At 47.2% G+C, this 27,409-nt stretch overlaps 1 pseudogene; it reads left to right on the top strand.

Annotated features, from left to right (window-relative positions):
- The first annotated feature begins 5,402 nt into the window (after positions 1-5,402).
- Positions 5,403-7,852, top strand: LOC123425412 (annotated as a pseudogene).
- Positions 7,853-27,409: the final 19,557 nt, after the last annotated feature.

Genomic DNA, 27,409 nt, shown 5'->3' with positions numbered 1-27,409 from the left:
GTATTTGTTCCTATGACCATGAGATCATATAACTCACGGACACCGGAGGAATGCTTTGCGTGTATCAAACGTCGCAACGTAACTGGGTGACTATAAAGATGCTCTACAGGTATCTCCGAAGGTGTTCGTTGAGTTAGTATGGATCGAGACTGGGATTTGTCACTCCGTGTGACGGAGAGGTATCTCGGGGCCCACTCGGTAATACAACATCACTCACAAGCCTTGCAAGCAATGTGACTTAGTGTAAGTTGCGGGATCTTGTATTACGGAACGAGTAAAGAGACTTGCCGGTAAACGAGATTGAAATAGGTATGCGGATACTGACGATCGAATCTCGGGCAAGTAACATACCGAAGGACAAAGGGAATGACATACGGGATTATATGAATCCTTGGCACTGAGGTTCAAACGATAAGATCTTCGTAGAATATGTAGGATCCAATATGGGCATCCAGGTCCCGCTATTGGATATTGACCGAGGAGTCTCTCGGGTCATGTCTACATAGTTCTCGAACCCGCAGGGTCTGCACACTTAAGGTTCAACATTGTTTTATGCGTATTTGAGTTATATGGTTGGTTACCGAATGTTGTTCGGAGTCCCGGATGAGATCACGGACGTCACGAGGGTTTCCGGAATGGTCCGGAAACGAAGATTGATATATAGGATGACCTCATTTGATTACCGGAAGGTTTTCGGAGTTACCGGGAATGTACCGGGAATGACGAATGGGTTCCGGGAGTTCACCGGGGGGGGCAACCCACCCCGGGGAAGCCCATAGGCCTTGAGGGAGGCACACCAGCCCTTAGTGGGCTGGTGGGACAGCCCACAAGTGCCCTATGTGCCATCGAGATAAAATCAAAGAGAAAGAAAAAAAAGAGGAAGGAGGTGGGAAGGAAGGGGGACTCCTCCCACCAAACCAAGTCCAACTCGGTTTGGGGGGGGAGTCCTCCCCCCTTGGACTCGGCCGACCCCCTTGGGGCTCCTTGAGCCCCAAGGCAAGGCCCCCTCCCTCCCACTTATATATACGGAGGTTTTAGGGCTGATTTGAGACGACTTTTCCACGGCAGCCCGACCACATACCTCCACGGTTTTTCCTCTAGATCGCGTTTCTGCGGAGCTCGGGCGGAGCCCTGCTGAGACAAGGTCATCACCAACCTCCGGAGCGCCGTCACGCTGCCGGAGAACTCTTCTACCTCTCCGTCTCTCTTCCTGGATCAAGAAGGCCGAGATCATCGTCGAGCTGTACGTGTGCTGAACGCGGAGGTGCCGTCCGTTCGGTACTAGATCGTGGGACTGATCGCGGGATTGTTCGCGGGGCGGATCGAGGGACGTGAGGACGTTCCACTACATCAACCGCGTTCACTAACGCTTCTGCTGTACGATCTACAAGGGTACGTAGATCACTCATCCCCTCTCGTAGATGGACATCACCATGATAGGTCTTCGTGCGCGTAGGAAAATTTTTGTTTCCCATGCGACGTTCCCCAACAGGAGGAAATACTTCTTTCCTCCCGGCGTGGCCGGCGTGATCGGCCCGCAGAGGTCGGCGTGCACCAGGCCGAGCACGTCCTCCGCGCGGTTCAGAGCTTGGCGAGAGAATGTGTCTTGTCGGTGCTTGCCTGCAAGACATGCCTCGCAGACCCGATCCACCTGATCGAGGTGCGGCAGGCCATGCACCATGTCTCCCCGTACTAGGGATTGAAGCGCCTGGAAGCCGACGTGGCCGTAGCGTTCGTGCCACAGCCACGCGTCGTCGCTTGCGTGCATCGCCAGACAGACCGGGCGCGCCACGCTCAACTGCAGCACATACAACCGTCCATGGTTGCGCTATACTCGCGCGAGCAGGCGCCCGTTTGGGTCTCGTAGCTGGAGGACGCCCTGGTGGATGCGTGTGTCGTAGGCGTTCTCGTCCAGCTGACCTAGGCTCACGATGTTGCTGCATAGTCTAGGTATGTAATACACTTCTGACAGAACCAAGTGCTCACCGTTGAGGCATTGGAACAGGATGGTCCCCCTCCCTTCGATCTGCACGGCAGAGCCGTCGCCCAGCTTGACGGAGCCGCGCACGCCGGTGTCCAGCTCGGAGAATATCTCCCGTCGTCCGGACATATGGTTGCTGGCTCCCGAGTCCAGGAACCAGGAGGTGTCGCAGCCTTCCTCGTTCGGCGTAGGGCGCGCCTGGGAGTGTTCCTCGTTGAGCATGACGTGCTCCATGCCCGTCTCCGTGGGCGTGGTGAGCGCGTACATGCTTGCCAGGAGAAGCGTGGACTCCTCAGTCCCGCCTTCCGCCAGGTGAACCTGCTCCTTGCGCTCGCGTCGGGGCTCGGTGCAGTCCCGCGAGAAGTGGCCCATCTTGTTGCAATTGTAACATTTTACCTTGGTCATGTCGTTCCCACCCTTGCCGTTGCGGCCGCCAGAGCCGTTTTGCGGTGGACGGGAGTCGTTCCTCCTACCTTGGTTCTTTCCCCGGCCGGTGTTCTGGCCGGCGCCGCCGCCTCCAGAACCTTGGCCAGTCTCCTGCCCTTGCTTGTGCGCCTCCCACTGCTGCTCGGTCAGGAGTAGGTGCCCTCCGCCCTGGGCCGGCGCTGGCACCGCGCATCGTTCCTCGGCGGTCCTTAGGCGGCCGATCAACTCCTCGACCGAAATCGCGTTCAGGTCAAGAAGAGTTTCGATCGCTACCGCGATCTGGGTGTAGCGAGAGGGTACGACACGAAGGACTTTCTGAACAACCCGTACCTCCTCCAGGTTGTCGCCGAGGGTGCGCAGCTGGTTGACTAGGCCGGTGATGCGCATGCTGAAAGCGTCAAGGGTCACGCCGTCGTGGAACGTGATCTGCTCGAACTCCGTGCGGAGCCGTTGCGCGGTCGCCTCGCGTACCCTGTGCACCCCCATGCGCATGATTTTGACGGTGTCCCACGCCTCCTTCGCCGTCTCCTTGACGACGAGGGCGCCGAGCATCTTCGGTGGGACGGCTCGGAAGAGGACGCCTAGCGCCAGCTTGTTGTCGCGCACGCATTGCGCGTTGCCTTGGATCGCATCCCAGAGTCCCCAGGACTCCAGGTGCACCTTCATCACCAGTGACCACTCCATATAGTTGGTCGAGGTGAGCGTGGGAAAGGTGGTGCCGGCGCCTGGTACGAACGGCGCTCGTTCCGCCGCCGCAGCCTGGTGTATCACCACCTGCCGCTCACGCCTGACGCGGCTTCGGCCACGGCTCCGGTCCCGTGGTGGAGTCTGCGAGCGGGCCGCTCCACCCGCGCCCTCGTTCAGGCTAGCCACGCCCGCCGCCGCGGGGGCGTCCGGTGCTGCCCCGCGCTCTGACATCGCCGGGATCTCCTAACGGCCTGTGCTCTGAATACCACTTGTTGGAAAACTAGGTGCTTAGAGCTCGCTCTCAGGTAGACGGTAGGTTTGCGTCGCGTGCAACTGGCGACTTTTCTCGGTTTTTCTCATTCCTATTTATCTGATTACAGAGAGAAAGAACGTGGGCAGGTAGCGATTCTATCTATGCGCCACGATCCGCCGTGCTCGCGCCATCCCACGAGCGCTGATCGTGTCTCCTATGCCACCTGCGAAACTACCGGGCACGGCGTGGTGACCACGTCCGAAACGGCCCTCCTAGCTATCTTCACGGCGTGCACAAGTCGCGGCTCGTGACCGTTATTTCATGTGGAGAAGCAAAGACTAAAACTACTTGCGCCAACAGCTAGATTAGCTAACACTCCCTCCTCCAAATCTTGCAAACTCGAGAAACAATCACACGCCCACGCCGTCGCTGCGGCAACCAACCACCAAACAGGCAAACACCCATCCTCTCCAAATTAGCTTTTCTCCCTCCACCGCCTCGAATCCGCGCAAATCGACGCCCTCCCCACCGGCGTCGCCGTTCCGCCCAAAGCCGACGCCCTCCCCTCCCCGTGCCGCGCCTCGGCGTCGACTGGGCCAACCTCCCCACCTCCGGCATTCCGAAGCGGGCCACGGCGTCTTCCGCGCTCCCTCCCTCCCTCCACCCCACCATGAGCAACGGTGGCTCCACTCCGTCGAAGAGAGGCAGCGGGAGAGGGGCCGTCGTCCAAACGACGGCATGGGCGAGGCGCTCGCTCGCGGCGAGGTGGGCTCACGGTCGGCGAATGCTACCGTCGTCAACGATCCAGGAGCGGCCGAGAGGGCTCGTCGTCGAAGCAGAGGGGTGGGGGAAGCTCTGACCCGCGATCAGGTGCTCGCGGTCGCGGAGACGTTGGGTTCACCGTCGGCGACCCAGATCGTCGGCGGCAACCGGGGTGCGGCTGGGAGTCGCCGTCGTCAAAACCGCGACGCCGACGACGACGAGGTTCTCCCCAGGCGCACCCGGCAAACTCGGAGGCTTCAACGCCTGCGACCGACATCATCAGCGGCAACCAAGGAGTGGGTGCCATGCCCATGGGGCTCGCCTGCGACGAGGTGCTCGCGGAGGCGCCTGGGAGTCGCCGTCGTCAAAACCGCGACGCCGACGACGACAAGGTTCTCGCCCAGGCGCACCCGGCGAACTCGGAGGCTTCAACGCCTGCGACCGACATCATCAGCGGCAACCAAGGAGTGGGTGCCATGCCCATGGGGCTCGCCTGCGACGAGGTGCTCGCGGAGGCGCCTGGGAGTCGCCGTCGTCAAAACCGCGACGCCGACGACGACAAGGTTCTCGCCCAGGCGCACCCGGCGAACTCGGAGGCTTCACCGCCTGCGACCGACATCATCAGCGGCAACCAAGGAGTGGGTGCCATGCCCACGGGGCTCGCCCGCGACGAGGTGCTCGCGGAGGCGCCTGGGAGTCGCCGTCGTCAAAACCGCGACGCCGACGACGACGAGGTTCTCGCCCAGGCGCACCCGGCGAACTCGGAAGCTTCACCGCCTGCGACCGACATCATCAGCGGCAACCAAGGAGTGGGTGCCATGCCCATGGGGCTCGCCTGCGACGAGGTGCTCGCGGAGGCGCCTGGGAGTCGCCGTCGTCAAAACCGCGACGCCGACGACGACGAGGTTCTCGCCCAGGCGCACCCGGCGAACTCGGAGGCTTCATCGCCTGCGACCGACATCATCAGCGGCAACCAATGAGTGGGTGCCATGCCCATGGGGCTCGCCCGCGACGAGGTGCTCGCGGAGGCGCCTGGGAGTCGCCGTCGTCAAAACCGCGACGCCGACGACGACGAGGTTCTCGCCCAGGCGCACCCGGCGAACTCGGAGGCTTCACCGCCTGCGACCGACATCATCAGCAGCAACCAAGGAGTGGGTGCCATGCCCATGGGGCTCGCCCGCGACGAGGTGCTCGCGGAGGCGCCTGGGAGTCGCCGTGGTGAAAGCGGAGATACCGACGACGACGAGCATCCCACCGAGGCGCAGCCCACCAAGGCTGACGGGATGACTGACTGACTGCATTGCTGATGTCCAAAAGGAGTTTGTCCGTGCTAGTACGATGATTGATCCAGATGACCCTGCAAAGCATCATGTCTGGTATGACATTCTCAGGCGCACGAAACACGGAAATAGACATCGTCAGACCAAGCACGCCAACCCCAAGCTTGATGGGCTCGAACATGGCTACCAGCTCATTCATTCGTCGCCCAAGGACAACATTGCCAAAGCAAGAGCCGAAGCTAAAGAGAACCTCCAAAAGATCATGGAGTTTGTTTGCGATCAGCTCGTTCCTGCTAAAGTGGGGGAGATCTTGCTTGAGGTTGTTACTGGGGATTTTGCTGCAGCAAGAGAGGAGGCAAGAAAACTATCTGCAACATACGGCTACTGTGCTAGAGCAAGAATGCTAGCAGGTTATGTCGACCTGCACTACATTATATCAGTGGATGGACCACAGCGTTTGGCAATGTTAAGGGAGTTGATAGGGATGCTACATGAAGCATCAGCTGATTTCAGACGATCTATCATAATCGCGAAGTTTCTTGCCGAGATATATTCTTCGGTTGACCAAGATGAGTCTGCAGCTGCCATTATTCGGAGAGCTCTTGGTATCCATAACCCCGACGACCCGGGAGAGCATGATGTTCCTGTTGGTTGCACCCCAGGGGACTGCCGTGAAGGTAGGACGTCCGATGTTCAAGAACAACTTAGTAAGATGCTTGCTAACATTGAAGCTAAACAAAGACCAAGTCATCCAACAGGTAATTGTTTTTCCTCTTATCTGAAAACAGTGTACTGCTATTGTTAACTGGGTGAATTGAACTATCGACGATTGATTGCCTCTATTTCCTCAGACATTTTACCGAGCAAAGAAGATATCACTCTGGTTGACGATGAAGATATACTCCAACCAATGGGAAGGGGAAGAAGAAGAAAGTGAACAAAAGGACTCCAGTGCACTATGCTTTTAAGTATTCACAGAACAAGGAGATTCGCCAGAACATGCTGCAAAAAATGAGCAGAATAGCTGAATGGGAAGAATGGCTGCAGAAGAATAAACCATCAGCTAAACCTGTAGACGATATTCCTCTACACGTAAGGCAATCTCTCGTTGATTCCTTAAAATGTAGTCCTTTATATGCCTCTTTATACTTGAGTCCTTATAACTTATTGAGTTAAACGTAGCCGGACATGCCAACATTTAGCTATAAAACTAAACTTTGGCAGTAAACACTTAAACTTCCTCAGATGCAATATCTCTGTCCTTAGTAATTACAACCAACTTTGAACCTTCACAACTCGTTCCTGTCTCCAGGCAGAACTGATGTTTGCTAAGGTGTGTTCACTGCAATAACACTCGTTCTTTTGGGATCTAATTTTGTGTGACAACCAATAGTACATGCTGAAACAAAGTAGAATGATTGTTTCCTTTTACGAGCAGTGTTATTACAGCACGGGGTCGTCTAAGCGAATGATTGTTTCTTTTTACGAGCAAAGTGTTTTATTTGAGATCTCACTAAATCAAAATAGCATTTATTTTAGTTTCAATGGGAATACAGATCGCAACATTGAAACTAAAATCTGGTGCATATTGTACAGTACTTCAATTCAAACTAAAATCAATCCAGTTGTTCAGATCTTAGTTAACATGTCATCAATTTTTGTGACACTTCAGTTCTGAGTTGCCAACATATGAGTATCCAACATCTTCGCTTAGACGACACCTTGGAGAAAACTAATAGAACACAAACAACTTGAAATGTTTTCCAGCATTAGTTATGATGACGATTAGCTCCAGCGGTTATAGGCTCGCGACATGAACCATACATCAGGGTACTACCAACCAATCCAATATTTTCATTTAGCTCAACAAAAGCAGCTAAGGGTATTCGATTGGTTCTTGTGAAGGGTGGAACTGAGAGATAAGGCTTTTTTGAAGAATGGTCTATTATTTTTTTGAAGAATAGGTTATTATCTGCCTATCTCGAATAACAAATCCATCGAAGACTTCTAGTTTTAATTAGAGTACTTCTTGTACCTTTAGATTATTCTGCTAGTATTTTAAATGACTGGTTTTTTAATTCACAGATCGTTCAACAGCAACTCGTACCTGAGTCTGAGGTGAACCTCTATGCTGAGTATTGCCAAGCACTCACACAATGCTCGAAGAAGAACTTCGTCTGTCATTTGTGCTGTTTGGAGGGGATGTACTGTCGTCGAGTGCAGATACATGATGTATGAATCTTTCTAATACTAATTGTTGCATATATTAATTTGATTTTCTGACTTCTAGCTTTGGCTGAACAGATGCGTCTACACTACTTGAATGAGCACAAGTTGAGGTTGAGCCAAACTTTCAAGTGCCCGGAGGAAATCTGCAACACTAGACTTCATACCTATGCTGAGTTCCGGCGGCACCATTATTTCGTTCATCGTTTAGGCACTGGCTGGTGGAAAATCTCATAGTTACTTCAACTTCAAGGTTCCTTGGGAGGGTGGTGTTCGCTAAAGCATAGTCGTATGCTGGTGGTAGTCATCCAAGTCCAGAGATGAAAGAAAATTGAACATCTTTGTCGGTGTGCCAAGGTCCAGTTTATACTCTGTTGGTTATGGCTGTAATACTACTTGTTAAATAAAAAAACTGGAATATTTTGCTTTTTCCAGATTATTCATTGCCTATGTAGAAGAAAAAAATGGCATGTCACGTGATCACCTGCAATATTGTGTTGAGGCCTGTAACATTAACTTGAACCCCTTTCGCAAACTTTTCAGAAGTTGAATTTAAAATACATACTGAATTTTTTTGAACACACAATGATTTTTTTTTTCGAAATGCAGGCTGAACATTTTTTCTATACAATTCGAGCATTCTTTTTATACATAGTGAACATTTTTCTTAAATACTGTGATTGTTTCTAAACGTGAATAATTATTGAATACCTGTACAAAAAATTGAAAACAATGAATGTACTTTTTAGTACACAATGATTTTTCTTCACATACATGATGAACATTTTTAAGAGGCATATTGATCATTTTCATAATATAGGATCAACATTTTAATAAATATACCTTACCGCATTGAACACTTTTATCATATTGGATGAGTATCTTTAAAATACATGATAAACATTTTGTAGAATATACGGCGGATATCTTTTAAAATGCAAAAAAATTCTATACATGATGAACATTTTATTAAACAGTAAACATTTTCCGAATGTACGCTGACCATTTATTTCAATAGGGTGAACTTTTTTATAACATTAACAAGGCAGGAATTTCAACAATTTTTTAGAAACACTAACACCTTTGGAATTGAAACACAAACATAAAAGTTCGAACAGAAGTTTGAAACATTTTTTTAAATCCCAAACATTTTTGTATTTGTGTAGGAAAACATAGTGTCAACGTAGGACCTCCGACTAAGTTAGAAGGCTTCGTTTAAGAGCACATTTTTTCTCGACATCCGTCAAATAACATCAATTTTTTCATGGCCTTGTATGACCAATTCAAGACATCGGGCCAAGTTGATTGAGTTTCGACAAGTTTTATATTTTCTCAAGTTTTCTAAAGGCTGATATATGGTTGGACATGTCGCAACTTGCATATGGCATTGGAAATCGTTCAAACCTCACATGGATATCTAACATGGGCGTGCCCACCTGCTTGCATAAGTTGGGGTCATTTTAAGGATGTTCAGAAAAATACCATATTGAACGAGATGTTCGAATAGGCCAGAAGGCTATGTCTGAGAGCACGTTGTTTCTTGATATCCTTGAAATGACCTCAATCTTTTCCATGGCCTTTTACGACCAGTTCGAGGCATCGTGCCAAAGTTGTTTGGGTTTTCAATAAGTTTTGCATATTCTGGAGTTTTCCTGGTGGAAAAAGGCTGATAAATCTCCGGATGTGTCGCAACATGCATACGATGTCAGAAGTCGTTCAAACCATGCATGGACGCCTAACATGGCATGTCCACTTACTTGCAAAAGTTGTAATCAGTATTGAGATTTCCAAAAAAAAAAATCATGTTCAATGGAGAGCATTTGGCTAGGACATAAGGGTCCGCCCGAGAGACATTGCTTCTCGACATCCTTGAAATGGACCAAATTTTTTCTAAGGTCTCATATGACCAATTCAAGACACCATGGTAAGTTGTTTGGGTTTTTAACAAGTTTTGCATTTCTGAAGTTTTCTCGGTTAAAAAAATCAGACAAATGGTTGAACGTGTCGAAAGTTGTTCAAACCACGCATGGACGCCTACTGTCGTGGTTTTGTCACGGCAGATGTCCTCGTGAAAGGACTTAGTGTTGGAGCCATCGCACCTTGGTGGCGACTCAAAGGGGTTGAACGGAAGCGAGACAGAGATTTACCCAGGTTCGGCCTCTCGAGAGGAGGTAAAAGCCTACGTCCTGCTTTGTGTTGTATTGACGATGTTTCGATTACAAGGAGGGCGTAACTCGCCTGACCTAGCACTCGAAGATTTCTAACCTGTCCTCTCCTTCCCCGGGACTCGCCTTTATATACAGGTCAAGCCCTTAGGGTTTACAAGAGTCCTTACCATCATGCAAGTCATGATTCTTTCTATCTCTAAGTCGCCGTGCTTTCCAAGACTTAAAGGTCTTCCCAATGATTGATTCTCCACGAGGATCCTGAACCGCCGTCTAGCTCCTGGGCTCACAGGCCAAAGCTTAAATCGCCAAAGGATGAGTCGCCCGCTTGGTGACCCGGCCCAACTAGAGCGGGTCACACAACAGATAATATCCCCAACATTGGGCCCCAGATCGACCTGAACCTGTTCATGTCAATCCTCACCTAGCCAGGGGCGACTCACTCTGCTCTTTTTACGCATCATACGCTTTATCCTCCACCCTATCATGAAGATACCCAAGTCACCGAACCACTCCTTGTTGATATCATCTTATCCCTTTAATCTCGGAAGAAATGATGACGCAATCCCCAACGGATCCTTCGGCACAGATATCCCGAAAATTTTGGGCGCCATTATAGATAATCCTTATCCCGTCATATGTTCCGCGCGAGGAGCCTTGATTCCAGCACCCGACCCAATAAATAGGTTGGGGGAAGGGGGCAGGGAACATTCCCACCTACCCATATCGTCGACCCCTTCTTCCTCGCGACTGCACCAAGAACTCCATCGCCGCCCGAGGATCTCCGTCTCCGGCCACCGCGTCCGACGCATCCCCAGGCCGACTAAGCGAGCAACACTCACCGCGGATCTTCCTCGGTCGCCTTTGGTCGCCATCATCAGGTCAGCCCTCCGCCATTAGAGGTAGATCTTAGCTCCTCGAGGTTCATTGCTTGCCGGTTTCTTAGAACACCTCGAATGTCTCCATAATTACTGATTAGTTCACGATGACAATAGTAGGTACAGTAGCATCAACCATATCCTTAGTTGATTAGCTCATGTTTGAGGATCTAAAAAGGCTTCTGTCGAATCAGCTTTACTGTTCTTGCCCTAGCCATAGGTTGTTTTACCTTATCCAGGCCTTTTTTTTCATTCACTTTCGCCTGCTCCGTAGATCTATGTGTTACTGCCTGTTGTATAAAACCTGTTTGTAGATCCATACTTCATCATTTTAACGAAAATATCTGAAGCTCTGAGTCGTCTCTCTTAAGTAGTAGGAAATTCCTAAATCGCCCTTGTATTCTGACCCGGCCCCTTGTTGGCGAGTCAGCAGACTCCCTTAGTCACCTGACAAATGTTCGGCGAGTTAATTGATCTTTTAACCACTCAGCAAGCGCTCGGCGAGTTAATTTACCCGTAATCTTTTCCTTTGTAGCCATGGGTACCGTTTTCAAAGCCGATTGGCTCCCGACCAAAGTTGATGAAGCTTTTCTCAACGACTGCGTGAAGACGGGAAATCTCGACCCGAAAGAGGTTATCGGATGGCGTTCTTGGTTTGGAGAAGAAATTCCCAACCCGAAGGAAGGGGAAATAGTTGTCTTTGCTGAGCACCTCGAACGGGGGTTTAAGCCGCCAGGGTCAAAATTCCTTAGAGATGCCATGACTTTCATGAACGTCCGCCTCCAAGACTTAGGACCTAACTCGATTAGCAACTTATGTCAGTTCCAAGTGTTCTGCGAAGCCTACTTGCGGATGGAACCTTCAGTTCCTTTGTTCTGGTATTTCTTTCATTTGAATCACCAGACCGAATTTTCCAATGGCCCTAGCTTGGAACTTGGAGGCGTCAACGTTCAACGCCGTAGGGACAACCCATTCCCATCACTCGCCATGCCAAGCCATCCCAAAGGCTGGGGCGAGTCTTGGTTTTATTGCCAAGAAACTTCTCCTGAGGGTGAAAACAAGCTCCTTGGCTATAGGGAGGAACGCCTTCCTACAAACTTTAACCTTCTAGACAAGCTTACTGAAGAAGAGGAGTCAGATTTTTTCCCGGTGCTATCCGGGTTACGATCCCTGACAAACAACGGTCTTACCGGGATTGACTTGATCCGCTGCTCGGTTGAATGGCGCATCCTCCCCTTAAGTCGCCGAGACGGCTTAATGTGTGAATTTGATGGCACCTTGGACCATCCCCAGTGCTACTTCCGTACATCACTGACACAAAATGACATTGTGTCCATCATCAAGAAGCTGACCGGCGAGCCCTTGGCCAAGTGTGGCCAAATAGGTCTTAAGCCATTCTGCAAGATTAACCCGGCTCCTAAAGTAAATAGCTTAACCCGCCTTTACTTTATTCCTTCCGACTTACTTGAATTATGATTCTTATAATAAAAATGCCACTTCAAAAAGGTGACAAATTCTGGTCTAAGAGGCCGAAAAAGATGGCCCTGAAGCAAGCCAGGCCGCCCCCAAAGAAGAAATCCAAGGGCAAAGGCAAAGCCGCCGTTACTGAACCGTCTGATGCGGACGAATCCCAAGTCGGCGATGTACTTTCAGAGGTAAAAATTCTATCTTCTTTGTCTTGCCATTCATTGCTATAGTTTTATGTTTACACCTCTGTATCTCTTGTGTAGAATGAGGACAACGAAAGCCAAGAAGACTCCGTAGAGGTAATTTCTGTTTCCTCCGACTCATCTTCTCCTTCGCCTAAACCGACCAGGCGGATTTGTGGGAAGGTTCCCATGTCTCACCCAAACGCTTGTTTGGATCCTAATTTCCTTTTGAAGAAAACGCAATATGCTTCCAATCGGAAAACTCGAAGTCACTCTGGAGACTTGGTGTCCGGGTTACCAACGAAAACTCCTACCAAGAAGAGGCAGAATGAGGTATCCTTTTAACAGTGTCCCCTTTCGTTTCCTTTTGGATCATACTTATAACTTGCTCATATCTTGAGGTATTATTTTTGCAGAATTCTCCCCCTTCGTCAGGCGACTCAGTGATGTCAGCCCTTCCGCCGATGATCCGCGTTCCAGGGTAAATTCTTATAATACTTACATTGTCCTGATGATATGATGTTTGTTTTTAAGCGCACCCCCTTCTCTTCTTAGGGCACAAGCGAAGAAAAGGAAAACTGGCGGGTCAACTTCCATCATAGCTCCAGAGCCTATTGAAAGACCGGCGCCGACTCAGGATAATCCGGCAAAGGATAAATCTGATGACCAAGCGGATCTCCCGAATTCTCCCAAGGAAGGCACGGAAATGCCCAATCCGCTGAGTCCGTTGAAAACGGCACAGGATCCAGATGTTGTAATCATCACTGGTACCGGCTTCTCTAAGCCGGCTCCAGCAGTCTTGTCGAAGCACGTATCAACATCAACCTGGCCTTCTATTGAACATGAGATTTCCAAGGCCAAGCTATCTCAATACGAAAATCTTGAATTTAAAGAACTCTGTTCCGGCTTTGCAAGTCGCCTGGAGGCGAGTTATGAAATGGAGAAGAGTCTTCTCCTTATGATGAAGAATAGACATGAGGTACGCCTTAATGCATACCATCCTCATTAACCCCCCAAGGGCCGGGTCATCTGTTAAAAGATGAGTCGGGTCTTGATATTAGAAAACATCTTTCAACCTGTAACCCCCAAGGGCTGGGTCATCTGTTTAAAAATGAGCTGGGTCTTTTCATTAGAAAAAATCTTTCAACCTGTAACCCCCAAGGGCTGGGTCATCTGTTGAAAGATGAGACGAGTCTTGATATGAAAAAATCTTTCGACCTGTAACCCCCAAGGGCCGGGTCATCTGTTGAAAGATGAGCCGGGTCTTGATATGAAAAAATCTTTCGACCTGTAACCCCCAAGGGCCGGGTCATCTGTTGAAAGATGAGCTGGGTCTTGATATTGTATAATTTTGTCTAAAAAATTATACATTAGCCCCCAAGTGTCAAAGATGTTGCTTGCAATAATTCTGAGACTTGCCCCTTGATAATATATTTTGACAGGAATCTCTTGCCCAAGCTGAGTCGGCATTTGGTGACTTAAAGAAAAGTTTAGCCGACCTGCAAGATGCGCAGGAAAAATCGGAAGAAAAATATCAAGTAATCTTATCTGAGATGGAGAAACTGAAGGCCACCCACAAGAAGGCTCAAGCTGATCAAGACGCCGCGGTAAAGCGAGCGGAAAAAGTTGAAGCAAAATTGGAAGCCGTGCAACAAGAGATGGCCAGCTTAAAGCAACATATCTCCAACATGGCACAGGCTATCTTTGGTAAGAAGCAAAACCCTAATCTTGCACTTTGTAAAAAATAACTTAGTATGAAGAAGTTAGTGACCATCATTATCCCTTATATAGGTCCGAGAGCCGCCAACCTTCAGAATGATTGTGTCCTGATGCTGAAGGCGAATTACACATTAACAGAGCAACTGTATACCGGAAGCATGCTGACCGTGAAGGCAGTGATGGGTGCCAAGGAACCCATAACATCAATCAAAAAGATGCTTGGCTGCTTATCTACCCTTCCGCCTCAGATAGGTGAGCTAACCTGGTCAGCTGCCCGAAAAGGGGTACTGACTACGTTGAGTCGGTGCTTAGCGTACGCTCCAGAGTTAAAACCCGAAGAAGTAGCAGCAGGCTTTCCCCAGCTCAAAGACGACGGGTCAGAATTTGCTCAAGAGGATTACCAGCGCGTTGTCAAAGAATCCCACTTGGCGGCGACTCAGCTTGCACCAAGCTTGGATTTATCAAAGTATCAAGCTGCTTATGATGACAAGAATAAGAAAGTAAATCCGCCAACCTTTGTGACAACCAGCTTGACTCCGCGTTGACCCAAGAACCCTTTTGATTTGGAGGCGGATCTCTCATCATTTCTGAACGATGAAGATGAATTTGTTGCCTTATCCAAGTGTAATTGGGTATTGGGTGACTTGTAAATTGAAGTCGGTCAGAGCTCAAAGCAAGCTGGCCCGGGGACATCAGCGGAGTAGTTCTTCATGGATTTGGCCATCAGAGCCATGTAATAAGTCATTCGTAGAAAACAACCTTGTTCCGTGATTTCTTTAAAACCCTTGTGTCGCCCTCAGGGCATCTTATGATGCTTGACCCGCCATGGCAATAGTGATTTTGATCATCAACCTATTAGGCTTAAAAACATACATCAAACCACCTCAGTGAGTAATGGATGATAATAAATAATAACCAACTCAGGATGTTAGAGTGAGTCCGAAAAATTTGAAAAAACTTGTGGCAGTGCCAGGAAGGTGAAAAGTAGGAATTTCGTCGGCTCATTCAAGTCGCGACAGGATAGGACGAGTTATATAAACTCAAGTGCTACCCGAGGGAGACTTTTTGTATAGAAAAGCTCAAGTTTTTAGACCGGCTGATCAGGCACGAGTCAAGCTTCAATGAAGCAGGTTCAGTGAACCAATGGTTTCTCTATTTTCCATGTGGGGCGCTAGCCGGTACCAGACATGTTTTAACCAAGGCGAGTTCAGGGTCCATAAAGCGGAGTAACTCGCCAAGAGTTCACAGGTCCATATGGCGATTCGGCCAACACACAGTCCGGTATAACCATTTGTAATGCGGTAATTTTTCGCAGGCCAAATGGGTAGTAAGGCTGATCTCAGTGAGAGGAAGCCCCCAAGTGACCTATGATTAGGGGAAAGACCGGCCATAGGATTGTAGAAGCGTATACGCTCTTACCACAAAACGACTTGGGAACAAATAGCCCCCAAGTAAGCCGGCCTAATCCACAGAATCATATAAGGCGCCTATGTTTGAATCACGCGCTTGTAGCAACTTGATCCTCTTTGGCTTATCGATACCCAGTGTTGTAATAAGTGCAGCATGGCGACTTATGCTCTCTGGTATGGATAGCGTCCATGCTTGGGCGACTTGTTAAGGAGCAAAATAAAAGATCCATACTTTCAATAAGATGAAATAGTAGGAAAGGCCCCGAGTTCGTGGGCATCAATTTTATTGCTTCATAAAAATGAAAAACTTACAATTTTTCAAGAGAAGAAAAAACAGAGCCAATAGCTCAAGTGTAATAAGGCCGCAAGTGGGCTATGTTCCAGGGGCGAGTTGACTCAGCCTCTGTGGTTGGCCGATCAGGCCGAAGATCCACCAGATAGTATGACCCGTTGCGAAGGCTTTTGCTGACGACGAACGGTCCTTCGCATGGTGGTGATAATTTATGCATGCCAGTGCGATCTTGGATCAATCGGAGCACTAAGTCGCCCTCCTGAAAGGTTCGGCTCTTGACCCGGCGGCTGTGGTAACGCCGCAAGTCCTGCTCATAAATAGCCGATCGGGCGGCAGCCAAGTCGCGTGCTTCCTCCAAGGCGTCCAAAGAATCTTGATGCGCCAACTCGTTGTCCTGTTCCACATAAGCAGCAACTCTGGGCAAGTCATGCCTAATGTCAGTGGGAAGAATAGCTTCTGCTCCGTATACCAGGAAAAAGGGAGTAAAACCCGTAGAACGATTTGGGGTGGTCCGGATGCTCCACAATACTGAAGGCAACTCCTCAACCCAACACCATGGGGTGCGTTCCAGGGGAACCATAAGTCGGGGTTTGATTCCTCGCAATACTTTCTGATTCGCCCGTTCCGCCTACCCATTAGATTGTGGATGAGCAACTGCAGAGACATCAAGCCGGATGTGCTCCCAGTGGCAAAACTCCTGCATCGCTCCTTGTGATAGATTAGTACCGTTATCAGTAATAATGTTGTGTGGATATCCGAACCGGAAAATCTGTTTTTTCAAGAACTTGACCGCTGTCTCCGCATCACAAGCACCAACAGGTTCTGCTTCGATCCACTTGGTAAATTTATCAACCGCCACCAGCAGATGAGTTTTTTTGTTGGACGATATCTTAAAGGGGCCAACCATGTCTAGCCCCCAGACCGTGAAAGGCCAAGTAATAGGTATCATCCTTAGTTCTTGAGCCGGCACATGAGCCTGTCGTCCGTAATGTTGGCAACCATCACATCGACGAACTATCTCTTATGCATCTGCATGAGTCGTCAACCAAAAGAATCTGTGGCGGAACGCCTTTGAGACCAGGGAGCGTGACTCGACATGATGCCCACAATCTCCGGCATGGATGTCATTTAGAATCACGCATCCTTCTTCGGAAGAAACGCATCGTTGGAATACCCCAGAAGTGCTTCGCTTAAACAATTCGCCATAGATGATGACCATGGATTTGCTCCGACGGACAATTTGGCGAGCCAACACCTCATCCGAAGGTAACTCGCCTCGTGCAAGATATGCCAAATACGGAAGAACCCAATCCGGTGTAACACGGAGAGCCACCACAAACTGGGACTCAGGGTCTGGTATTGCCAACTCCTCTTTTGAGGGCAAACTCATGGAAGGATTGTGCAAAATATCAAGAAGACATTGGGAGGAACCGGCTTACGTTGTGAACCGAGACGTGAAAGGGCGTCAGCTGCTTCATTAAGGCGTCGACCGATATGGTCGACTTGATAGCCATGGAAATGACCCGCCACATCGGACACAACCCTTCTGTAAGCCGCCATCACGGGGTCCCGAGAGTCCCAAGTACCTGAAACTTGCTGAGCCACCAGATCAGAATCACCGTGACATCTGACACGCGTGAGGTTCATCTCCTTGGCGAGTCGCAAACCATGAAGCAAGGCTTCGTACTCCACAACGTTGTTGGTGCATGGAAACATGAGTCGGAGAACATAACAGAATTTGTCTCCCTGGGGCGAAATCAACACCACGCTAGCCCCCGAGCCTTCCAATTTCCTAGACCCGTCAAAGTAAATAGTCCAGTATGTGAGGTCGGCCCTGTCTTCCGGAATCTGTAATTCGGTCCAATCGTTGATAAAGTCAACCAAGGCCTTAGACTTGATAACCGTGCGAGGGGTGTATCGCACGTGGTGCGGCCCAAGTTCGATTGCCCATTTGGCGATTCGCCTTGTTGCTTCTTGGTTTTGGATGATGTCCCCGAGAGGAGCGGAGCTACCCACCGTGATGGGATGCTCTTGGAAATAGTGTCTGAGCTTTCGACTCGCCATAAAGACCCCATAGATCAGCTTCTGCCAGTGCGGGTATCGTTGTTTGGAGAGAGTTAGCACCTCACTAATGAAATACACCGGGCGTTGCACCGGATATTCCTTCCCTTCTTCCTTCCTTTTGACGGCCACTGCCACGCTCACCGCCTTGGAGTTTGCCGCAACGTACAGAAGCATGGGCTCTTTTTCAGTCGGGGCGGCCAAAACTGGCGGGTTGACCAGCTGCTGCTTCAAGGCTTCAAAAGCTTCATTGGCCTCGTCTGTTCAAACAAAACGGTCAGATTTGTTAAGCAACTGATAGAGGGGAATAGCTTTTTCTCCCAGACGGCTTATGAAGCGACTTAAAGTCGCGATACGACCCGCCATCCGTTGAACTTGATTGATATTTGCTGGTTTCCCAAGCGAAGTAATCGCCTCGATTTTGTCCGGGTTGGCCTCAATGCCGCGCTCAGACACCAGGAAACCCAACAACTTTCCTGCGGGAACGCCAAAGACACACTTGGTGGGATTAAGCTTCATCTGGTATACCCGCAGGTTGTCAAAAGTTTCCCTTAAATCTTCCAAGAGTGTATCCTTCCTATGAGTTTTAACCACAATATCATCAACGTAAGCGTGGACATTGCGTCCAATTTGGCCACGGAGACAATTTTGGATGCAGCGCTGGTAAGTCGCCCCAGCGCTTTTGAGCCCAAACGGCATGGACACATAACAAAAAGCCCCGAAGGGGGTTATAAAAGTTGTCTTCTCCTGATCTTCCACAACCATCTTGATTTGGTGATATCCGGAATAAGCGTCCAGGAAACACAAACGCTCGCAGCCCACCACTGAATCAATGATTTGATCAATGCGGGGAAGGGCGAAAGGGTCCTTTGGATAGGCTCTGTTAAGATATGTGTAATCAATGCACATGCTGAAGGTGCCGTTCTTCTTGAGCACCAGGACCGGGTTAGCCAACCACTTGGGGTGGAAGACCTCTACAATGAATCCGGCGGCCAAAAGACGGGCGACTTCTTCCCCATTGCCTTGCGTCTTTCCTCATTGAACCCGCGAAGATATTGCTGAATCGGCTTTGCCTTTGGGTCAACATTAAGATGGTGCTCAGCGAATTCTGTCAATACACCAGGCATGTCAGAAGGTTTCCACGCGAAGATGTCCCGATTCTCATGGATGAATTCGATGAGCGCGCTTTGCTATTTGGGGTCCAGACCCGCCCCGATAGTAAACTGCTTGGTTGAGTCGCCAGGGATGAAATCCTTGGCATACAAGTCGATGGTCACTAGGGTTCACCACGAGAGGATTCCCGGAGGTTGAGAAGGAGTAGAGTTATGTTAGAGACAGAAAGGAAAACAATAACAAGTTAAACCAAATTGTATCTCTCTAGCCCATCGTCTAACAATATTTGGCCCTTCTTCATCACAGCATGTATGAAATGGAGCCATGCATGTATGTAAAACTGGTAGTGTACATGCTGCGAGTTCTTCAAGCGCAGACGAGGTAGTCACTTTAGATTCCGCATAACACGAGTTTGCATTTATTTCACAATAATACACTCTTCGTTTTAAAATAAATGACTTAACTTAATTTTGTATTAATTTGAAGGACGGAGGGAGTAGATAACAACACTGCATGCTGGGTATAACGAACCGGAATCCGATGTTGGTTTTCTGAAGCGAAGAACCGAATTATATATATAGGCTCTCTTGGTTCACTCAGATAGTTAGATGGAGATGATTTCCCTAAGATAATCAGGGATAATCAAAATGGCACGTGCCAGAACCTCCACCCTTGGCTCAACATCCTTTTTTTTCATTTCGTGTTTCACATTTGGACGCTTTAATTTAGAGATCGACTAGTAAACCGTTGTTTCTTTCAAGATAGGAGATCACTGTTACCATGGTTTATGTGATATGGGAGCTAGTGTTAATGCAATATCCCGTTCCTTATATGATGAAATCAAAGATGAGATTGCACCTGCTGAGTTAGAACCCATTGATGTCACTATTACGGTAGCTAATAGAGACACTATCTGCCCTCTAGGAATTGTGAGAGACGTAGAAGTCCTGTGTGGTAAGACAAAGTATCCTACTGATTTCCTCATCCTTGGTATTGCACAAGATAGCTTTTGTCCCATCATATTCGGTAGACCCTTTCTCAACATTAACAATGCTCACATTGATTGCATTAAGTAGACTTTCACTGTTAGTTTCGAGGGTGTGTCTCATGAATTTAACTTCTCCAAGTTTGGAAGACAACCCCATGAAAAGGAGTCGTCTGGTAGGGATGAAATCATTGCTCTTGCCTCTATTGTCGTACCTCCTACGGATCCTTTAGAGCAATATCTGATTGAGCATGAAAATGATATGCATATGGATGAAAGAGATGAGATAGACAAAATTGTCTTAGAACAATATCCTATTCTCAAGAATAATCTGCATGTTGAACTGCTTGGGGATCCTCCCCCACCAAAGGGTGATCCTGCGTTCGAGCTTAAACAGTTGCCTGATACTCTTAAGTATGCCTATCTTGATGAGAAGGAGATATATCCTGTTATGATTAGTGCTCTCCTCTCAAAGCATGAAGAAAAGAAGTTACTAAAAACTCCGAGGAAGCACCGTGCTGCTATTGGATATACTCTTGATGATCTTAAGGGTATTAGTCCCACTCTATGTCAGCACAAGATTAAAACTGATCCTGACTTCAAACCAGTTGCTGATCATCAAAGGAGATTGAATCCTAAGATGAAAGAGGTCGTGAGAAAAGAAATATTAAAGCTTCTGGAAGCAGGAATCATTTATCCTGTTGCTCATAGTAATTAGGTAAGTCCAGTACATTGCGTACCTAAGAAGGGAGGCATCACCGTCGTTCCTAATGATAAGAAAGAATTAATCCCACAAAGGATTATTACTGGCTATAGGATGGTGATAGACTTCCGGAAACTGAACAACGGAACCAGGAAAGACCATTATCCTTTGCCGTTTATCGACCAAATGCTAGAAAGGCTATCCAAACACACACACTTCTGCTTTCTAGACGGTTATTCAGATTTCTTGCAAATACCTGTTGCACAATCTGATCAGGAGAAAACCACTTTCACCTGCCCCTTCGGTACCTTTGCTTATAGACGCATGCCTTTTGACTTATGCAATGCACCTGCCACCTTTCAAAGATCTATGATGGCTATATTCTCTGACTTTTGTGAAAATATTGTCGAGGTTTTCATGGATGACTTCTCTGTTTACGGGTCTTCCTTTTATGATTGCCTCAGCAACCTTGATCGAGTCTTACAGAGATGCAAAGATACCAACCTCGTCTTGAATTGGGAGAAGTGCCATTTTATGGTTAATGAAGGCATCGTCTTAGGACACAAAATCTCTGAAAGAGGCATTGAAGTTGATAAGGCTAAGGTTGATGCAATTGAGAAAATTCCTTGCCCCACCGATATCAGAGGTATAAGAAGTTTCCTAGGTCATGCTAGTTTCTATAGAAGGTTCATTAAAGACTTCGCTAAGATTTCTAGGCCTCTTAGCAACCTCTTGTAGAAGGATGTTCCTTTTGTTTTTGATGAGGATTGTGAGGAAGCTTTCGAAATACTTAAGAAGGCTTGATAACCGCACCTATTGTTCAACCACCTGACTGGAACTTGCCCTTTGAAATCATGTGCGATGCTAGTGATTATGTTGTTGGTGCTGTTCTAGGACAAAGAGTTGACAAGAAGTTGAATGTCATTCACTATGCTAGTAAAACTCTAGACAATGCCCAAAGAAACTATGCCACTACGGAAAAGGAGTTTTTAGCAGTCGTGTTTGCATGTGAAAAGTTCAGATCTTATATAGTTGACTCCAAAGTCACTATTCACTCTGATCACGCTGCTATTAAGTACCTTATGGAGAAGAAGGACGCTAAGCCTAGGCTAATCAGATGGGTTCTCCTGCTACAGGAATTTGATTTGACCGAAAGGGTGCTGATAACCCTGTAGCAGATAACTTGTCTAGGCTGGAGAATGTCCTTGATGACCCACGACCTATTGATGACAGCTTTCTTGATGAGCAAATAAATGTCATCTGCACTTCACATAGTTCACCGTGGTATGCTGATTATGGAAACTATATCGTAGCCAAATACATACCACCTAGTTTCACCTATCAGCAAAAGAAGAAATTCTTCTTTGGTTTGAGACACTACTTTTGGGATGATCCTCACCTTTACAAGGAAGGAGTAGATGGTGTTATTAGATGTTGTGTGCTTGAACATGAACACAGACAGATCCTGCAGAAGTGTCATTCCGAAGCCTACGGAGGACACCATGCTGGAGATAGAACTGCTCAAAAGGTATTGCAATCAGGTTTCTATTGGCCCACTCTCTTCAAGGATGCCCGTAAGTTTGTCTTGTCTTGTGAAAAATGCCAAAGAATAGGGAATATCAGTAAACGTCAGGAAATGCGTATGAACTATTCACTTGTCATTGAACCGTTCGATGTCTGGGGCTTTGACTATATGGGACCCTTCCCGAGTTCCAATGGGTACACTCACATCTTAGTTGTTGTGGATTACGTCACTAAGTGGGTAGAAGCTATCCCCACTAAAAATGATGATCACCACACCTCTATTAAGATGCTTAAAGAAGTCATTTTCCCAAGATTTGGAGTCCCTAGATATCTGATGACTGATGGCGGTTCACACTTTATTCATGGTATTTTTCGCAAGATGCTTGCTAAGTATGATGTCAACCATAGAGTTGCATCTCCATATCATCCTCAGTCTAGTGGTCAAGTGGAGTTGAGTAATAGGGAGATCAAATTGATCCTACAAAAGACTGTCAATAGATCTCGAAAGAATTGGTCTAGCAAACTTGACGATGCACTATGGGCTTATAGGATTGCTTATAAGAATTCCATGGGCATGTTGACGTATAAAATGGTTTACGGTAAGGCCTGTAATTTACTCTTGAGCTGGAACACAAAGCTTATTGGGCAATCAAAGAGCTCAACTTCGATTTCAAACTTGTCGATGAGAAGCGGTTGGTTGATATCAGCTCATTAGATGAATGGAGGGCCCAGGCATATGAGAATGCCAAGTTGTTCAAGGAAAAGGTTAAGAGATGGCACGATAAATGAATACAGAAACGAGAGTTCAATGTAGGTTATTATGTCCTGCTATACAATTCTCGCTTAAGATTCTTCGCAGGCAAGCTTCTCTCTAAATGGGAAGGCCCTTACGTTGTCGAGGAAGTATATCATTCCGGTGCCATCAAAATCAATAATACGGAAGGAAATTTTCCTAGAGTGGTAAACGGGCAAAGAATCAAGCATTATATCTCCGGTACTCCCATAAATGTTGAGACCAATATCATCAATGTCATAACTCCAGAGGAGTACATAAGGGATGTTTATCAGCCTGTTTCAAACCCTGAAAACGAAGAGGTGTCTGTTTCGGTAAGTAATTGGACTCCGAAACTTTTCCAATAGGAAATTTCCGCCGTTTTGGAATTTTTGGAAAATTAGAAAAATAAAAAGCAGTCCGGAGAGCGCACGAGGCGGCCACAAGCTTGGAAGCCACCACCTACCCCCCCTGGTGGCGGCTAGAGGGCTTGTGGGCACCTCGTGTGCCTCCCGGACTCCGTTTTCTTGCGGAGCACTCCTTTTGGTCCAGAAAAAATCATTATATATACGCCCGAAGGTTTTGATCTCCGTATCGCACAGTTTTCCTCTATTTTCGTTTCGAGCCCGTTTCTGTGGCAGATCTAGATCATCGTGACTTCCCCAAACGCTCCTAAGGACAAGATCTTCGAGAAGGTCATCAATCCCTACCTCACGGAAGTGTTGAAACACCCTCAATCTATCAAGATGAGTGAGGGGATGTTGCACATCCGTGATGTTGAGGGGCCTAAGAAGACCGGAAGCGTGGAGACGAGGCTCGAAGCAATGGAGCAACAAGTCTTCAAGTGCCAAGGGATGGTGGAGCGTGGACTCAACGCCAACCACATGATGATCACGGAGTTCGCCAGCAAGCACAAGATGGATGCCATTGACATTGGGAAGCACCTCTCCAGGCTCTATGACAGGGTTGATCAACTTCAGGGCCAGATCTATGACCTGCAGAACCAAAACTGTGAGTACGAGTATAGATTTAAATTAATAAGGTTGGCTGCAGATTTGAGGATTCCGGCGACTCGTTCATCTTGCCATGATGGAGCACCTATGCCTTGGAAGACGGAGGATCAGACTACTCCAACAACACCACCACCATCACCGCCAAAGGAAGACAACTAAGCATTGGTATGGGCAATCCCCTTGACTTCTGCCAAGCTTGGGGGAGTTGCCCTGGTATCGTATCACCTTTATATCTTTTGCTTTTACCTTTGTTTTAGTTCTTTCCTTTTCAGTTTTTATTTCTTCTCTTAGTGGAATAAGTTTTTAGTGTTTAGTTTGAGTATTTTGCTTTTGTCTCTCTCCCAATGTATTCGACCTTGCGAGCTATATAATAAAGAGTATCTTAGTCAAGGGCTTTGCTTTGTGTCGTGATCAAAAGTTTAAAAAGAACGATAGCATGAAAGATCATGAGATGATCTTATGGAAAGTGATAGCTTCACATATGACACGTATGATGATTGAAACTTGTTGAGAATAAATCAACATAGACCTCAGTCATTGTTGCAATTAATAAGAAGTAATAAGGAAAGAGAGGTTCACATATAAATGTATCATCTTAGACATTTTTTACAATTGTGAGCACTCACCAAACTATTACATGCTTAGGAGTATATGTTGGACAAGGAAGACAACATAATGAATTGTGTTTGCTTGGTTCCAAACAATGTTATATGAGTAAAGATCCCTTAGAATGTGACGATCGCTTACACCTCATTTTAGCCAAAACTCCCGCACCAAGTAGAGATACTACTTGTGCATCCATAAACCTTCAAACCAGTTTTGCCATGAGATTCCACCATACCTACCTATGGATTGAATAAGATCCTTCAAGTAAGTTGTCATCGGTGCAAGCAATAAAAATTGCTCTCTAATGTGTATGATATATTAGTGTGTGGAAAATAAGCTTTGTACGAACCTGTGATGAGGAAGACATAAAAGCGACAGACTGCATAATAAAGTTCTTTATCACAGGAGGCAATATAAAGTGACATTCCTCTGCACTAAGAGGACACACATTCAAACCTCAGAAGCGCATGACAACCTCTGCTTCCCTCTGCGAAGGGCCTATCTTGTACCTTTACTTTTTGCCCTAGTAAGAGTCATGGTGATCTTCACCAATTCCCTATTTTTGCCTTTGTCTTGGCTACCGTCACATGCTTGAGAAAGATCTATATTCATATATCAACTTGGAGTTGAGTACCTATGCTTTATTATTGTTGACTTTACCCTTGAGGTAAATAGTTGGGAGGCAAAACTATAAGCCCCTATCTTCCTCTCTGTCCAGCTGAAACTTTGATACCATGAGTACCACGTGAGTTGTAAAAATTGTGGAAAACAAAAGAGATGATTGAGCATGTGGGTTTCCCTTACAAGCTCTTATTTGACTATTTCTGATGTTATGATGAATTGCAATTGCTTCAATGACTTTGGACTGTTGTTGGTTATTTCTCGGTAAGGTTTTTTGCTTCATACTTTGCTTTGTGAAGGAATTGTTACTTTCCCATAAGAATCTTTATGATGTATTGCTATTCTATGTGTGACCATGATGCCGTCATGTCCGTATTATGTCTTATCGACACCTTCGTTCCTAAACATGTGGACATGTTTATGGAACTTGGTTTTTGCTTGAGGACAAGCGAGGTCTAAGCTTGGCGGAGTTGATACGTCCATTTTTCATCATGCTTTCATGTTGATATTTATCGCTTTATGGGCTGTTATATTACTTTGTGGTACCATATTTATGCCTTTTCTCTCTTATTTTGCAAGGTTTATTTGAAGAAGGAGAATTCAGACAGCTGGAATTCTGGACTGGAAAAGGAGCAAATCTGAGTCCTCTATTCTACACAGCTCCAAATGCCCTGAAAATTTACGTGTAATTTTTTGGGAATATATAAAAAATAGTGGGCGAAAGAAGTACCAGAGGGGAGCTACCAGGGCCCCACAAGCCTGGTAGCCGCCACCCCCTGGTGGCGGCTACAGGGCTTGTGGGCTCCCTAACGGCCCACTAGGCCCCTTCTTTTGCTATATGAAGGGTTTCGTTCCAGAAAAAATCAATCGGGAGCTTTTCGTGGTTTCGCCGCCGCCATGAGGCGGAACTTGAGCAGATCCAATCTAGAACTTCGACAGGACAATCCTGCCGGGGAAACTTCACTCCCGGAGGGGGAAATCGTCGTCATCGTCATCACCAACACTCCTCTCATTGGAGGGGAGGCATCTTCATCAACATCTTCATCAGCACCATCTCCTCTCCAATCCCTAGTTCATCTCTTGTAACCAATCTTCGTCTCGCAACTCCGATTGGTACTTGTAAGGTTGCTAGTAGTGTTAATTACTATTTGTAGTTGATGCTATTGGATTACTTGGTGGAAGAGTTTATGTTCAGATCCTTGATGCTATTCATTACACCTCTGATCATGATTATGATTATGCTTTGTGAGTAGTTACTTTTGTTCCTGAGGACATGGGATAAGTCATGCTAATAATAGTCATGTGAATTTGGTATTCGTTCGGTATTTTGATATGATGTATGTTGTCTTTTCCTCTAGTGGTGTTATGTGAACGTCGACTACATAACACTTCACCATATTTGGGCCTAGAGGAAGGCATTGGGGAGTAGTAAGTAGATGATGGGTTGCTGGAGTGACAGAAGCTTAAACACCAGTCTATGCGTTGCTTCGTAAGGGGCTGATTTGGATCCACTAGTTTAATGTTATGGTTAGACGTTGTCTTAATTCTTCTTTCGTAGTTGCGGATGCTTGCGAGAGGGGTTAATCATAAGTGGGATGCTTGTCCAAGTAAGGGCAGTACCCAAGCGCCGGTCCACCCACATATCAAACTATCAAAGTAACGAACGCGAATCACATGAACATGATGAAACTAGCATGACAGAAATTCCCGTGCGTCCTCGGGAGAGTTTTTCCTCCTATAAGACTTTGTTCAGGCTTGTCCCTTGCTACAAAAGGGATTGGGCCACTTACTGCACCGTTGCTACTACTTGTTACTTGTCACTTTTCGCTTGCTAAGTTTCACCTCGCTACACCATCACTTGTTACCGCTACTTTCAGTGCTTGCAGTTATTACCTTGCTGAAAACCATTTATCAGAGCCTTCTGCTCCTTGTTGGGTTCGACACTCTTACTTATCGAAAGGACTACGATTGATCCCCTATACTTGTGAGTCATCATGCTTAATGCGTGCGTTTCTCAAATTTACCTAGGAGGATGGGAGTTATATCTAGAGCTACAGTTTGTGATTTAAGGCATGTTATGGCAAGTAATTTTACTTGGAAATTGCCCTGCTCCAGCATAAATCATGTTCATTTGTAGCACTTGGCACTTAGATACCTTTGATTCATGGATGTGCTATAGCCCTGAAGTTTGAGTAGTTCATATTCGACATATCCATTTAATCCCCATCCATGACACTTACTGAGGTTCGACCACTTTCAACAATCGACCCTAATATAACATCTT

Source organism: Hordeum vulgare, chromosome 2H (genome assembly GCF_904849725.1).
Source record: "Hordeum vulgare subsp. vulgare chromosome 2H, MorexV3_pseudomolecules_assembly, whole genome shotgun sequence".
NCBI classification, from domain to species: Eukaryota; Viridiplantae; Streptophyta; class Magnoliopsida; order Poales; family Poaceae; genus Hordeum; species Hordeum vulgare.
Note: the sequence above shows the minus strand (reverse complement) of the source record. Positions and strands in the feature narration are given on the sequence as shown.